Genomic DNA, 16,477 nt, shown 5'->3' with positions numbered 1-16,477 from the left:
TTGGGTCTCCTGGTAATCTCCAAACTAATCATGGTAGCCAAAACTATAGATCACTTTGATTGGCTAGGCCTGGGTTATGTGTCCAAGCTTGGAGCCAAGGGTGAGTCAACCGCTTGGACTAAGATTGGAGAAGGAATGGCCCCCTAAAGGAGGACTGGGTGCTGTTTCCAGAGGGAAAAATGGAAGACTGGGCAGACACAGTCAACAGCCAGCTACTTCAGGTAGAAGTAAGTGATAGTTGTGAAGATGCTGACTCTGATGGTGAAAGAGAAGAAAGTGTGACACAGAGTGATCAGGTAGCTTGTGCAAGAATCCTCATCTAGAAATAGGGTGACCAACCATCCTGGTTTGCCTGGGCTTTCCTTGCTAAAACTGGGAAAGTCCCAGGTAAACTGGAATGAGCTGGTCACCTTATCCAGAAAGTACCATTAGAACCATGCCTCAAACTCTGTTTGGCGTTGTCTTTTCTTCTTTCTCATGCCCCAATCATTCACCAAGCTTTTCCTGAGCACTTTCCAGAGGCTTGAACTAAGCTGGTTATGGGGATTCACAGATAAAAGACTAAGTGTCTTCTGCCAAAGAAGGACAAACAGACAATAACAAGGCAGTAAGAGCTCTAATGCAGTAGGTCCATCATAATATGCAATTGTATTGGAAAGTGACCCAACCCTGATAAAGGCTGTGTATGAGGTTGGGCATAAGAATATTCCCAGATAAGAACATTCTGATGTCAGTTTTGAAGGAGAAATAGAATCAAGTTCATGACTTCTGATTCCAAGTGAATGATCTTTCCATTAAGCTGAACTATAAAGTGTGGGTTACATCAACAGAAACACGGAAAGATACTTGGTTCTCCCCAGGAGTGACATCCTCTTGACTGACAGCTTAACATATGCCATAGAAATGGGAGGTACACAGATGCGGACATAACCACATAGAAGCCTCTGCGTTCATCTGAATTTTAGAAGACTGGTGTCTGGCTATGTCTGAACTTCCCCAGGAAAGATAACAAATGTCTTTGCAAATTTTGGTCCTATTTGCCTCTTGTTGAGCCCCCCTCCTATCCACATCCACATAGCACTGAAGCACCCACACCATAAGGTCCCAGAAGCTCTCCTGCTGCCAAGAACCACCCCCCACCATGATCTTGGCTTCCATCCAAGAGCAGATGAAGGATGGCTCTCAAGACAAGCCCCAAGTATCAACTTAGCCCTGAAATAAGCACATAAATGAATGTACACACACACATGCACACAAGCACATACATGTGCACTGTGTGAAAATTATTCTAAACACCCTGCTATTTCAAAGAGATTGTACACGAAGGAGGATTTGAGTCAGGGAAAAACCGAAGCATTTTGTTTCAAAAATAGAATTGGTGTGGGAGTTGATTGTTTTCTCTCCTGAGGGATAAACCTTTTAATTTAATAACAGTCAGAAAGCACCTAAATGTTCTTGAGGAAAAAAATATCATTTCCTAAGAGGGCAGAATCTATTCACTTGCTGAATACTTGGAATGAGGCATTTCAGCACAGTGTTACACAAAAATACCAACCAAAATTTTCTATGTTGCATTTTACTAATAACGATAACTGTAGTTATCACTTCTTGGGAAATTTCTACGGGTGGCAGGTGTTGCACAAGTATTATCTGACTTATTCCCCAATGCCAAGCCTATGAAGTGGAGATCATTATAATCCCCATTTTGCAGGTGGGTAAACTGAGGCTAAAAGAAGTTAGTCAATTTGCAAGTAAGGGACAGAGCAGGAATTCAAACTCGGATCTGTCTGTCTCGCTTCAAAGTTCTATTTGTATTCAACATCATTTATAAAGCAGGTCTGTTTGCAGTACCTTCCAACAAAGCCGTCTAAGGCGGGGTATATGATTCATGAGGAGAAAGGAACTAAAAATGAAAAATGAGTTTACACAGTATTTATGAAGAGACTGTCACCACAGCTGAGGCAACAGACAGGAAGGTGGCCAGGCCAAGAAAATGAAATTATATGTGTGGGAATAAAAAATGAACGGCTATCTTTACGCAAATAGAATTTGGCCATATTTGGGGTAGATGACTTGTTTTTTGCCAGACCTTTGTGTAGTGTCTCGTTGCTTTTCCGTGCATATATATAAAATAATAAAGACTAAGAAGGGCACAATCAGAGATGTGTAAGTTATAGTAACTCTTTCACTTCATTTATAGCAGACTGTTCTGCCTTCATCTTCTCCACCTTAGTGGAGATTCAGAGATACCCCATCCAAGCCAGTTTTCATAAACCATTCAAATTCAGTCAACAAATAAGACCCTAGCCTTTATTAATAATAATTTCTAATATTTATGGACTGCTTATTCTATACCAGGCCCTCATCTAAAGAATTTACGTGTATTAACTGATTAAAATCTTTATAACAACTCCATGAGGAAGGTACCTTCGTTATCCATGTTTTTCAGAAGAAGAAATTGAGGTACAAAGAGGTTAAGTCTCTTACTCAAGGTCTCAGAGCTAGTAAGTATCAAAGCTGGGATTCAAACCCAAGGGGTCTGGCTCCAGAATCCATACCCCTACCCCTTATGCCACACTTTCTCTAGACCAGGGATCAACACACTTTTTGCTATAAAGGGCCAGATAGTAAGTATTTCAGTCTTTGCAGGCCATGTGGTCTCTGTCACAACTGCTCGTCTCTGTTAGACAGCTGCAACTGCCACTGTAGTGTAAAAGCAGCCATAGGCAATCTTTAAATGGATGGGCAAATCTGTGTGCCCGTAAAACTTTATTTACAAAAAGAGGCAGTGGGCCAGATTTACTGACCATTGGTCTAGGCTACATTATACTATACACACTGGTTAGGATTCTTGTTCTCTTACGTGGGTCATTCAAACCATAGTTACAGTAAATTTTCTCACATGCCTTTTGGCTTTTCCACATTTTGCTTGTTCTACTTGTAACGTGTTCCTTTCCTTTGTTAGGTTGTTAATGATGATGATGGTGATACTTGCAAATGTTGACTGAATGCTTCTATATGGGTGGGAGAGCTGAGGTAAGAGAGGGAAGGAAGCTTGACCAGACAGCCAGAGTATGTGAGCAGAGCTGAGACTCAGAGCAAAAGGTCCAACTCCAAAGAATTTCATCCTACTCACTAAGCATAGTTACTCCAAGTGTGATTCACAGATCATTTGCATCAGGATCTTGGGGAGAGGACTGTAATTCTGCACTTTACCAAGCTTCCTAGGTGATTCTTAAGTGCATTAAAATGTGATAAGCATAGCACTAGCCCTGTGTGGCCGAGCATTTCTTGTGGGTTGCTCTCTTAGACCTTCAGGCCTGGATGAGGGCTTCTTTGGGGTCTTTCCAAGCACTGTCATTATCCATCCTACTACTATTTACTGTACATTATAATTATCTGAACACTTGTCTGTCTCCTCTGTTAGTCAATCATCTTCGAAGGTCATGAACAGTGTCTCTAGTTCACTGTTCTACAGCTAGAGCCCATCATGTAGTTGGACCTCTATGTATATTTTCTGAACGAGTGAATAAGTTACTCATTAGAAGTCTTAACTTCCTGGGTTTTATGATGCTCTTCATAACCACCTTTTCTATGTGTACCACATGATTTGTATGGTTTTCCCCTGGATTCCCTTGTTTTCCTTTCTTTTTCTATGAATTCCTTTGTTGAATTTTGTATATTTTAAGTATGCATTGGCCTCCCCCTACATGCAAAGTTTTTATTTTATTTTCAGTTTGCCTAATGTTGACTATAACTGTCCTTTAGGGAGAATATCCTAAAAGATGGCATTATTTACATGTCAATTTGTTAAGCAGTTATTAGCAATGATTTTAGTGAAGAATTGTCAGAGTCCTTACCTTCAAGGAGTTTTTAATTTAGTTGACGAAGATCCAAAACTCTATAAAATGGCAAAGAATATATGTAGTTCTGTGCTTAATTGCATTATACAGATAAATCCATAAGTCTAACAAATAAGCATTAAGCACTTAGGCCTTCTAGTCACTGGCATAAATGTCAGAGATACAGGAGTGAGCAATACAGGGTTCACGGAACTTATATATTAGCTCAAAAAGACAATACCATAAACCAGAAAGATAACACATAAACAAGATAATTGCAGATAGTGGTAAGTGATGGAAGAAATTGAAATAGGGTAAAATGATAGTGCCTGGGGGTAGAATACTCTGGATAGGGTAATCAGGGATCTCTGAGGGAAAACTTGAGGGGCAAGAAAGAGCAGGATACATGAAGATTAAGGGCAGAGAATTCTAGGCTGAGAAAAAAATGGAGAACCCTTAAGAGGAACAAGGTGGTCATGTTCTAGGACATCTCTGGAGCATTAGAGGGAAGGGGATGGTGGGAGATGGAAACTGAGAGGCAGGTGTGGTTGGTCCGCAAGATGACTTGGTAAGGAGTCGAGATTTTGTTCTACAAATGTTGTGAAGCCATTGGTGGGTTTTAGGGAGGAAATTAACATGATCTAATGAATTTGTTTTTAAAGATAACTTTTGCTGCTAAGAAAAGTGGATTGTTGAGGGTCAAGAGTAGAAGTAAAGAACATATTAAGAGGGCAGTTGCAGTAGTTCAAATAAGACATTTTAGTTGATGGTTGTTGAGATGGAGAGAAATAAAGAGATGAGGGGTATTTTGTGGTCAGAGGACTTGCTGATGGATGGCCTGTGGAGAATGAGGTCAAGAGAGAACTATAGGAAGACTCCCAGTCCTTCAGCTTGAAAAATTGGGTAGATGGTACTGCCATTTACCAAGACATGGACAAATATAGGAGAAACATTTTTGCAAAGTATTGATATTTAGAAAGTTCTTTTAAAGATATGTTAAGTTTGAGATGAATATGTGGTCCTCCAAGTGGAGAAATCAAATATGTAGCTGGGTATATGAATGGAATTCAGTGAAAAAATCAGAGCATGGGATAAAGTTTGGAAGTTACTGACTATAGATGAAATTTAAAACCATAGCACTAGATGAAGATGACTAGGGCTTGCTCTCAAACAGGAATACAGAAGGGTGGGTTGGGAGTTGACCTACAATAGCTCAACAACCTGCACAGATGGTAAGGAAGTAGGGAGTGATTATTGCGAATCTACTGAGAAGTCCTGTTGCAAAGGGGAACATTTTGGAGGATGCTGTGGGGGAAAAAGCAGTTTTGGTTTCCTCTCATACTGAGGAAGTGCCTAGATCTTTGCAAAATTTCTCCTGTTTAAGTGCCAAAGATCATGCTACAGAGAAGACTGTTATCGCCCTCAGAAGCCAAGATGTTAAAGGACGCTTGATGCAGTGTTTGTTTCTAAGGAGTTCAAACTTTCAGTTGCTATCAATAAAGTTAACTAACGTCCAACTTTCCTAAATTTGTATTTTATGATGTAGCACATCCTCTATTCTCAGCTATGTATACAAGAAGGAGTTGTATTGCCAATACCCACCACACATGCTTATACATACACATGCTTGATACATGCTTGATAGCCATAGGCACACACCCCTTAAAACACATCCATTAAAGAATCAACATTGTGAAAATGACTCTACTACCCAAAACAATCTACAGATTCAGTGCAATCCCTATCAAACTACCAATGGCATTTTTCAAAGAACTAGAACAAAAAATTTCACAATTTGTATGGAAACACAAAAGACCCTGAATAGCCAAAGCAATCTTGAGAAAGAAAAACGGAGCTGGAAAAATCAAGCTCCCAGACTTCAGACTCTACTACAAAGCTACAGTAATCAAGACAGTGTGGTACTGGCACAAAAACAGAAATATAGGTCAATGGAACAGGAGAGAAAGCCCAGAGATAAACCCACGTACATATGGTCACCTTATCTTTGATAAAGGAGGCAAGAATATACAATGGAGAAAAGACAGCCTCTTCAATAAGTGGTGCTGGGAAAACTGGACAGCTACATGTAAAAGAATGAAATTAGAATAATTCCTAACACCATACACAAAAATAAACTCAAAATGGATTAAAGACCTAAATGTAAGGCCAGACACTATAAAACTCTTAGAGGAAGACATAGGCAGAACACTCTATGACATAAATCACAGCAAGATCCTTTTTTGACCCATCTCCTAGAGAAATGGAAATAAAAACAAAAATAAACAGGACCTAATGAAACTGAAAAGCTTTTGCACAGACAGCAAAGGAAACCCTAAAGAAGATGAAAAGACAACCCTCAGAATGGGAGAAAATATTTGCAAACGAAGCAACTGACAAAGGATTAATCTCCAAAATATACAAGCAGCTCATGCAGCTCAATATCAAAAAAACAAACAACCCAATCCAAAAATGGACAGAAGACCTAAATAAACATTTCTCCAAAGAAGATTTACAGATTGCCAACAAACAGATGAAAGGATGCTCAACATTACTAATCATTAGAGAAATGGAAATCAAAACTACAATGAGGTACCGCCTCACACCGGTCAGAATGGCCATCATCAAAAAATCTACAAACAATAAATGCTGGAGAGGGTGTGGAGAAAAGGGAATCCTCTTGCATTGTTGGTGGGAATGTAAATTGATACAGCCACTATGGAGAACAGTATGGAGGTTCCTTAAAAAACTAAAAATAGAACTACCATACGACCCAGGAATCCCACTACTGGGCATATACCCTGAGAAAACCATAATTCAAAAAGAGTCATGTACCACAATGTTCATTGCAGCTCTATTTACAATAGCCAGGACATGGAAGCAACCAAAGTGTCCATCAACAGATGAATGGATAAAGATGTGGCACATATATACAATGGAATATCATTGAGCCATAAAAAGAAACGAAACTGAGTTATTTGTAGTGGGGTGGATGGACCTAGAAACTGTCATACAGAGTGAAGTAAGTCAGAAAGAGAAAAACAAATACCATATGCTAACACATACATATGGAATCTAAAAAAAAAAAAAGGTTTTGAAGAACCTAGCGGCAGGGCAGGAATAAAGACGCAGACGTAGAGAATGGACTTGAGGACACGGGGCGGGGAAGGGTAAGCTGGGATGAAGTGAGAGAGTAGCATTGACATATACACACTACCAAATGTAGAATAGGTAGCTAGTGGGAAGCAGCCGCATAGCACAGGGAGATCAGCTCGGTGCTTTGTGACCACCTAGAGGGGTGGGATAGGGAGGGTGGGAGGGAGGCTCAAGAGGGAGGGGATATGGGGATATATGTATGCATATGGCTGATTCAGTTTGTTATAAGGCAGAAACTAACACACCATTCTAAAGCAATTATACTCCAATAAAGATGTTTTAAAAAAACCCACAAACTCACATCCATCAAGTAATTCAGATCTTTTCAAGGAAAAAAGTTAGAAAAAAAGGGCTGTCCAGTTTTGTACCTAAACCAGCCCCCAAAATACTCGCTGGATGTGCTAAGAATCCCTCATGAGGAGGGCAGCCATCTGGCAAATGACCCATTAGATTGAAACAAAAATGTCAACACAAGCAAAATATGTGAAATTGTTGACCATTGACAGACAGCCTGTTGATGGGCATCTATTTAGCTTTCAAAGCAGTCTGGCAGCTAGATTAAAAAAATCCATCAGACCTGAAAAGCCTTAACAGGCCAAATTTCCCCGGGAGGCCTTTCTATATGGTACTTATCATTTTCAGAGCCGTGATAGCTCTGATTGTCTCAGGCATCATTAGCCTAAATAGAGTAATGATGACAATGTGGGGAGCCATCTTGAACACATAATCTGGGGCATGTGTGTGCACGTGCACCTGTGTGTGCATATTGTATGGTTTTGTTCAGCCCTGCAACTTGTAGGGTTGTGCTCATTCCCTTGGCTTCATCAGAGCTTTGCACTTGGTAATTAATTTCCTGACATCACCAAGTCCCTTCATATGATCACACAGAGGGAATAGGTGACGTTGGTGTTGATTTTCAAGGTACGTGTTCCTTGTTCAGAGTCTCACCCCAGCCTCCATCAGCGACCACCTTCCGCTAAGAAAGTGATCATTGTGCAGTTTCTTTGCCTGATGAAACTGTTTCCAAACTCACTTGGCTTCCTAATTGGACCTTGTACCTTTTGGAGAAAAAAAAAATCTGAGTTGCCTCCAGCTTGGCAGAAGCTAAAGTGAGAAGCCATGGAGATGTGGTTTCTGAAGGAGCAATTGATTTGTTTCACACACCATCTACCTTCCTTGAAAATTAAAAAAGCTCACCGACAAAGTGGCAATTGGTCAGGACCTCAGGAGGGCGAAAATACAGGAAAAAAAAATTAATTTCAAACTGTGAAACTCAGCCAGCAAGAGCTAATAGCCCCATTCCCGACACACAGCATTCGCCTTCTGGTAAATGCAACAAAGCCTGAGTGTGTGTGTTTGCTGATTTTTTTCTTTTTTTAAATGGGGGAAAATCTGTGAAGGCATATATCTCTTACCCTGATTTCATCACTCTCGCTACATGCACTTAACATCACCGCCGTCTTCCTAAAGGAGAGTTTGCAAACCCAGTCCCTGATTATTTCCTGCTCCAACACGTCCACCATGGAGCAGGTAACGTCACTTCCACAGTTCTCTCTAATCGTGGAAGCATCGTAATTAACCACATCCCCCCAAATGTTGGCTGAATGGCTGGCCCCTAATTTGTATACTTTCTGCAGAGGTTTCAGTGTCTCGTGAAATTTATTGCCATACTAAAGTCACCTTTTAAATTATGGATCACGATATTGGTATGCTGCTAAAAATGTTCACAGCATTGTAATTTTATGCACTGGCAATAAACATGAAAAATGCATTTTGGGGTTTTTTAACATTAAAAATAATGTTTTGGAAAATAAATTTTAGGAGAAATTTAGTGCTCAGAAAAATGACCATATTCACAGTTCCAGAGACACAGATCCATAATCCAAAGAGGATGGGGACCAAATTTGCAGCCCAGATAGGTCACCAGCCAAGCACCGCAAGGACAATTAACTTCACCTAGGTTGCATTTAGATGGCGATGGGATCCACAGCTTCCTGCCAACTCTCAACCAACAAGGGCTCCTCCTTATTGCTCTCTAAACAGTAGCAGGGTTTATTTTCAAAGCTGGCAGTTGATTGCTAGGCAATTGGCAGCATTACAACAAATCACCTTGTTCAGGAACAAAAGTGATATGGCACAAGCCGGCTTTCTGAAAAGCACTTTAACTTGGTCAAGCGGGGGCAGCTGTTCGTAGACTTTACTTGAAGAGTTAATTCAATAACTGGTGTCACAGCCATGGCACTTGGCTCTATCAACAGATGTCTGTCTCATTAACGGAGTCAGTGACCAACTAGTCATCTTGAGAGATGTCATGAGTCCAAATACCTAGGTCTGAATCCCATCATGCATCTTATGAGCTGTGTGACCTTGGGCAAGTTACTTACAACTTCTGTTCCTCTATTTCCCCATCTGTCAAATAGGAGTAACGATAGAATATAATCCCAGGGCGGTTTGAGGATTAAATTAGAAAATACATGTAAAAGTACATGTGGCAAGGCACATAGTCAAGACCTAATAATATTGTTGATGATGTTGATAATGATAGTATGAGCCCATCCCACATTGCATTCTATAAAAACTATATAAAATAGGTGATATGAGAAGCAGCAGAAATTGAGCCTAGAAATAATGAATTTCCTTTTTTATTTCACTTCTCCTTTCTCTAGTGATAGAATTTCACTTATCCTTCAAGGCTAGCCTAGCAAGTGAGAATCTTTGCTGTGTAGCCTTCTTTGACTTCTACTACTACCTTGCCAAGGAAGAAGGAATTGCTGTCTCATTGAGTATGCCCATATTTTTTGCCCAGATCTAATGTTTTTCATGTCACATTATAACATATTTAATTGGTTATGTGACTCTTCCATATCCTACTTCAAGCTACTCTACACAAGGGAAATATTTTATTTATCTCTGTGAGCCTGCAGTGCACAGTGGGTTCTCATGAAGTGTTTGCTTACTGTTGGTGTGCTCTTTAAACCCAGTGGGAAACAAATAGGAAAACTGGGGGTATCTTGAGTGGTGTCTGACCTTAGCCAAAATTGTCTCTTGGTCTTCCCTGAAAAATAAGGAATGGGGTTTGATATCCTTCAAATTTAAGACACCAAATTTAAGACACAGTGAGGTGAGGAATCCACACCTGGTCCCTCACCTCACTGGAGAGGAATGTTAAGAAATGACACTGTATGAATAGCCTTCTGAACACTGTTGGTTTCCAAGCTCCATTTGGTTTTGTCTATTACCTCCCAATCTTGGAGGCTGAGAGTAAGGCTTACAAGTCTAGATATCAAGTAACTCTAGAGAAGGGAGGTATGTAGAAATATTCCTGCTTTTGTTGTTGTTGCTCATGACACATATGTAAAGGGCATATTCCAAAATCATAATAGCAGTATTTTTATTAAATGATCTAGTTAAATTGTATAAAGATGTACAAATGATAAAAATGCCATAATGATAAAATAAAAATCTTGCTGGTTGGGTGTTGGGCCACATGAAAAACAATGGACATGATAATTAAGTTTTGGAGAGCAAATAAACAGTATCTAATGTCATACTCCAAACAAAGTAGGTGGAAGTTGGTCTAACACAGTGGTTCTCAAATGTTAGCATGCAGCAGAATGGTCCCTGAACACTGTTTGGAATGCAGATTTCTGATGCCCACCCCCAGAGATTGTTTTAGTGGGTCAGGGTGGAGCCCAGGTTGAGCATGCACAACCAGTATGTATTATTTATAAGTTTTATTCATGTACTACTATGCAATATTATACATATTATTAAAATTCCAAAATAGAAATTGTATAAGTATATAAAGATAAATAAGTTCTTATTACTGTTTATATTCTCCAAGGAATCTTCTTGGACACCGTTTGGGGGAAACGTACCCCACTTTGGAGATGAATGCTTCAAGCTAGTATTTTCGAATTTTAATGTGCGTATAAATAGCTTGGAGATCTTGTTTAAATGTCTGATTCTGATTCACGAGGTCTGTGGTGAGGCTCGAGATTCTGTTTGTCTAATAAGCTCCCAGGTGATGCTGATACTACTGGTCTGAGAACCACACTTTAAGAAATGAGGATCCATTCAGTAGCTTCTCTATTACTGACCTAAATCCCGATGCAAATTGAAGTTTTAAGTGGTCAGGAGCAGTGTAGATGGAGCAGAGAGGCTGAAGGTGATAAGCCAGTACCGCCCCCTCGCCCCCTCCCACACTTCAGTGTAGAAGACCTTCTGTAGTTCTTTTAAATTTCACTGATGTGGAACCAGTGAAAAACACCCTAAATAAGCCTCCCCCATCCCTAGCCCTTTATGTACTTTTCTAGAAGGGTTCTCTTTCAGCTTATCTCTTGAATTAACAAGACAGTACTCCCTGAAGTCATAAACAATGACTTTCCCGGATGCAACAGTGGGCAAGATTATTCCCCCTGATTAAGCCTTTGACAGGCAGCATCTTTGCAGCAAGCATCATGCCAGGTTTTATTAGTAAATTGGCCCTACAAAGTTTTTTCTTACCTACAGTTCCCCTAGCTCAGCAATCCTTCCCATGGATTGGAACGAACACATTTAAGAATGTCATGCTTGGCAGTACCAAGAACAATAATTAGACAAATTACAAATCATAAAAGGATAAGTGTAATGCACTAATCTGTAGAGATTATTAAGTGGAAATAGGAAACTTAAATAATTAATTCTTAAAATCATCCCAAGAAGGCTACGTTCTTCCTGATGCACAGACACTGCAATTAGGTTACCTTGACAAGCCCATTTCAGATGAAACGGGAATCCTTCAATGTGCTTATTTAATAGACCTGAAACATGTTATAAGGAGTGATTTCATTACTGCATCCTTCCGATCTGAATGAAATCAGAACTCCCGAATATGCTGCTTTTTGAGTAATTCTATAGCATGCCATGGACCAAAGGCTTGGGTGGAGGGTGATAGTCTAGAAGATCTGACGTACATAAAAATCAACATCAGTAATCCTCCTAATGTGTTTTAGTAAAACAGGAAACACTACCATTTTGCATTAGTCTCTGGCATGTCACTTATAAATCAGCTCTAAGAAGCAGCAACATACTTGGAGAACATTAGATCAGGGAGTAATATCGTGGTTATGTAGCTAACGTTTGGATATTTATGAATTTCTTTTTTAAAAAAAATTGACATGTATTAATTGCCCCACCCCATTTGAAAGTCCCTGCTCTACCAAACATGCTGTCTGTTGGAACGTCTCAGAGAAGCATATCGGAGCATCTACAGGGAGGCAGCTCTTTTTGGTGTCCAAGGACCTATGCTTAATACAGCTTGATCACATTGGCAAATCCTGTACACTTCTTGTAGACTCACTTCCCTCTGTACAATGGGGAAAATAATAATTATTGTCCAAAAAGATGAGATTCAAATCCAATTTATCTTAAAGAGTTTAGCACAAGGGTACTCCATAAAATAGTAATTTATCAGTTTACTTCTAGATTCTGCATTAGGTTTTCCCATGTTATTTTTATATTGAAATATTTCTATTCTCCCTCTCCAATTAGATTGTGTGAGAATGCAACAATGATCAAACAGGAAATCACTTTTGTTAGATGAAGTTTCCAATGTTCATTAAGAAATGTAATTTGAGTTGTTAATCAGTGTAGGTAGAATGAAACACTTGAAAAGCCATTGACTGGGGTGGGGAGGGGTGAGAAACAGAGCAAACGGGGAGACTGTGATAGCACAGAAAGCTTGCAGACTTATGACTGCAGGCCTGAAGTGAGTCAAAAGGACAGCTGGCCTCCGACTAAGCAGAGAGAGCAGAGGTGTCAGTCACAGTGGAACTCCTATTGTCTACTTAACCACTCCTGGTTTCATTGGCAGTGGGGCCTCCCTCTAAGTTTTGGACATAAAAATTAGAATATCCAATAGCAAATGAAGTAAGCAATAAGAGAAGACATGACACATCGGAGGAGACTAGCTGCACATTGGGCAAGCAAGGTCCAAGGAAATCTTAGGAAAAACTGTACAACAACGGAAAGGAAGGTACTTTCGAGTATTTAACTGCACGTCTTATGTCTCCTGCTGACTTTGGTGATGAAGGAAATAAACTAAGTAATTTGTGTATCTCCTTTGCCTGACCTGACCCAGAGAATGTCCACCCTTCACAGACGGAACTGGAGCAAAGGAGGAGGCCCATATCTGTAGCCCCTGAGAAGCAGGTTTACAGCTGTGTCATTGTCTTACACATAACTTATGTTCAAATATTTGTGATAATATGGTAATCAGGACACAGGGTCATTTATGCCTCTAAGACAGTGTTTTTGAAATTCCCTTTTGTTAAATCTCATGATGCTAATAGGCATATCATCACCACCACCAACAAAAAATCCATAATTAAATACGTTTAGGAACTGCCGCTTTCTATATCTCCATATTAGATATTCCTTTTATCAGCATATCAGAAGATCCAGAAGTTCTGCCCTAAAGAAACATGTTTAGGTTTTTATTTTTTTTTGTCTACAATTTCCCAAATATAAATGAGCACAGAATAATATCATAGAAAACTACTAGCTTTGCTTTGTGGGAAACTAGTTTCTCCCTCTCCCCACCCTCTCTCCCCCCTTTCCTCCTCTTTTCTTCTCCCACCCCCCTGCCCCTTTTCCCTCCCTTCTCTTCCTCGATGATTTCTCTACACTTCGAGGGTTGGGAGAGTCAGCCCTGTAATGTCCACACTCACCAATACAGCTTCTACCGGAAAACTGCATTTGGTAAGTGTTAACTGAACTTGGGGCCTTAATAATAGGTCAGATATTCTGGACTTCATTGTGCTAGTAATCATTTTAAGTATCTTCCATGCAGAATTCTGATGGAGAGGTGGGAGAAGACATCAGACTCTATATCTCTATCCCTCTAAATATTTATGAAATAGAATCTTGTATCTTGTCTTAGGTACTTATTTCCTTGTGTAAGCAAATGTCAGAACCGGGCTCAGGAGTTGGGGGCCTCACAATGAATCAGAGAGTGGGGAATGAGGGTGGATATGATGAAAAAGCACAGTTGTACAGAAGTGCCAGACACTGGCTTTTATTCGATATTGGCTGCTGATTCTAGGGTGAGCTGAGCGGGATTTTTTAAAAGAGCTTTTTATTTTAGAAAAAATTTACATTTACAGAAAAGTTTTGAAGATCGTGCAATGTTCCCATAGACCCCACACCCAGTGTCCCCTATTGTTACCATCTTATGTTAGTGTATTTGTCACAATGAAGGAATAATATTGTTGCATTGCTGTTAACAAAAGTCAATAGTTTATTCAGATTTCCTTAGTTTTTACCTAATGCCATTAGGATCCCATCCATGACACCACATCACACTTTGTTGTGTCTCCTTAGGTTCCTTGTGGCTGTGACAACTTCTCAGACTGTCCTTGTTTCTGATGTGACCTTGACAGTTGTGAGGAACACTGGTTAGGTATTTTGCAGAATGTTCTCCAACTGGGATTTGTTTAATATTTGTCTCACCATGAGACTGGGGTTATGTGTTTTGGGAGGAAGAGACCACAGAGGTTAGGTGTCTTTTTCATCACATCAGATCAAGAGTACGTGCTGTCAACCTGACCTACCGCTGTTGGTATTCATCTTGGTCACTTGGCTGAGGTGGTGATTGCCAGGCCTCTCCACTTAAAGATCTCCCGCCCACCCCACTTTCCATACTGTATTCTTTGGAAAGATGTTCCTCTGTATAGCCCATGCTCAAAGAGTGAGGAGTTTTGCTCCGCCTGCTTGCGGGTGGAAGAGCTCTGTAAGTTATTTGGAGTTCTTCTGCAAGGGAGATTGGCCAATTCTTCCCCATTTATGTGTATATGTGTGTATATATGCATGTGTATATTTATCTACCCATTTATTTATATCAGTGTTGATATTTATTTTATACTTTGGGCTATAACCCAATGTTACCTTATTCATTTTGTTGCTCAATTCGTTCCTTTTTTGGCCATGGGGCTGGAGTGGGCTAGAGTTGGCGGAATTCCCTACCCCTAGTTGAGACAGGGCTCAGGTAAAGTCTTTTTTCCTGGATTCTGAGCCATTGCTATGAAGAACATGCTGAGCTTATGTCACAATGATTTCTCTTCTCCCCCTGCCAGAGTCAGGAGAGACTCCTCGGATCTTGGTCATGAGGACCTGGTGTGGTTCTGGCTCTTAGAGGCCCATGATAGCGTGGGCTTCCCACTAAGACTGGGTTCCCAGGACTTCTCACCCTCATGCTTGCCCACGCTCAGCCTCTAGCAAATCATAGCATTTTAGTGTTACTACCAGTTTTTTGCTCCTGCAGCTTTTGCTGGGGGGTAAGTAGATCTCATCTTTGACTCTGCATTTGCCTTTCCCTCCAGATTTCATGGTAGTCGTTCACCCTGTGAAGTCGGTTCTGTGATGCGTCCCCAAATTCCCAAAATCGGTTGGTTTTCAATTTGTCTAGATTTTTCTTGCTGTAAGGATAGGGATGCTGATTTCAAAGCTCTTTACAGGTCAGAGCAGAATCTGGAAGTCTTGCTGAGCATTTTTTTTTAAATACTTGGTTTTGCTAAAAATGAAAATGATCATGTAGGAGGTTAGGGGTTCATCCGAATGAACTTACACTCATAAGCACAGGATAAAGTACTTTTCACCACTAGAAATGGTGGATCAGTGGCACTGCTGTAATACATACTGAAAAATCACAGAAATGGCAAAGGTGAGGGCCGTATCTCTATGCTGATAGCTCTTGCAGAAGAAAATGGGCAATCATGTGTCCTGGCTGGATTTTAAATACACGTGAAGGTAGGTGATGCAAGCCGTTTTCATGACCTTTTGCAGCCCCAGTGATTTATACCTAAACCTAGCATTTTGTGCCTTGGGCCAGTCAAGAGGTTGTAGGAACAAAAATGCCGTCTATACAGGGGAAGATGCTGCTCTTCAGAATCTTCTCTGCCTGTTGAATGAGACAGAGGCACATATTTGGGATGAAACATGGACTCTAGAAATATCCTAGGGGGAACAATATTACTTCATAGTTAGGAAGTATATGACATTAAGCAGAGAGCTCATTTTACTATAGCAGCATGTTTACTGAGGTATTTCCCAGGCTCCAGTCCTTTGAAAACTCTTTTCCATTTTTTCCTATACATATATGCCTTTTATACTAGTAGTCCCTAAATATTTTTTTTTCTAAGTTTCTTCTAAGGCTGTTTTAATTCAAATATACTTTTTTTAAAAAATGTATTTATTTATTTATTTTTGGCTGTGTTGGGTCTTCGTTTCTGTGTGAGGGCTTTCTCTAGTTGTGGCAAGTGGGGGCCACTCTTCATTGCGGCGCGTGGGCCTCTCACCATCGCGGCCTCTCTTGTTGCGGAGCACAGGCTCCAGACGCGCAGGCTCAGCAGTTGTGGCTCACGGGCCCAGTTGCTCCGCGGCATGTGGGATCTTCCCAGACCAGGGCTCGAACCCGTGTCCCCTGCATTAGCAGGCAGATTCTC

Source organism: Balaenoptera physalus, assembly GCF_965194825.1.
Source record: "Balaenoptera physalus genome assembly, chromosome: 16".
Lineage (NCBI taxonomy): Eukaryota > Metazoa > Chordata > Mammalia > Artiodactyla > Balaenopteridae > Balaenoptera > Balaenoptera physalus.
The sequence above is the reverse complement of the archived record's forward strand: the minus strand, read 5'-3'. Positions refer to the sequence as shown.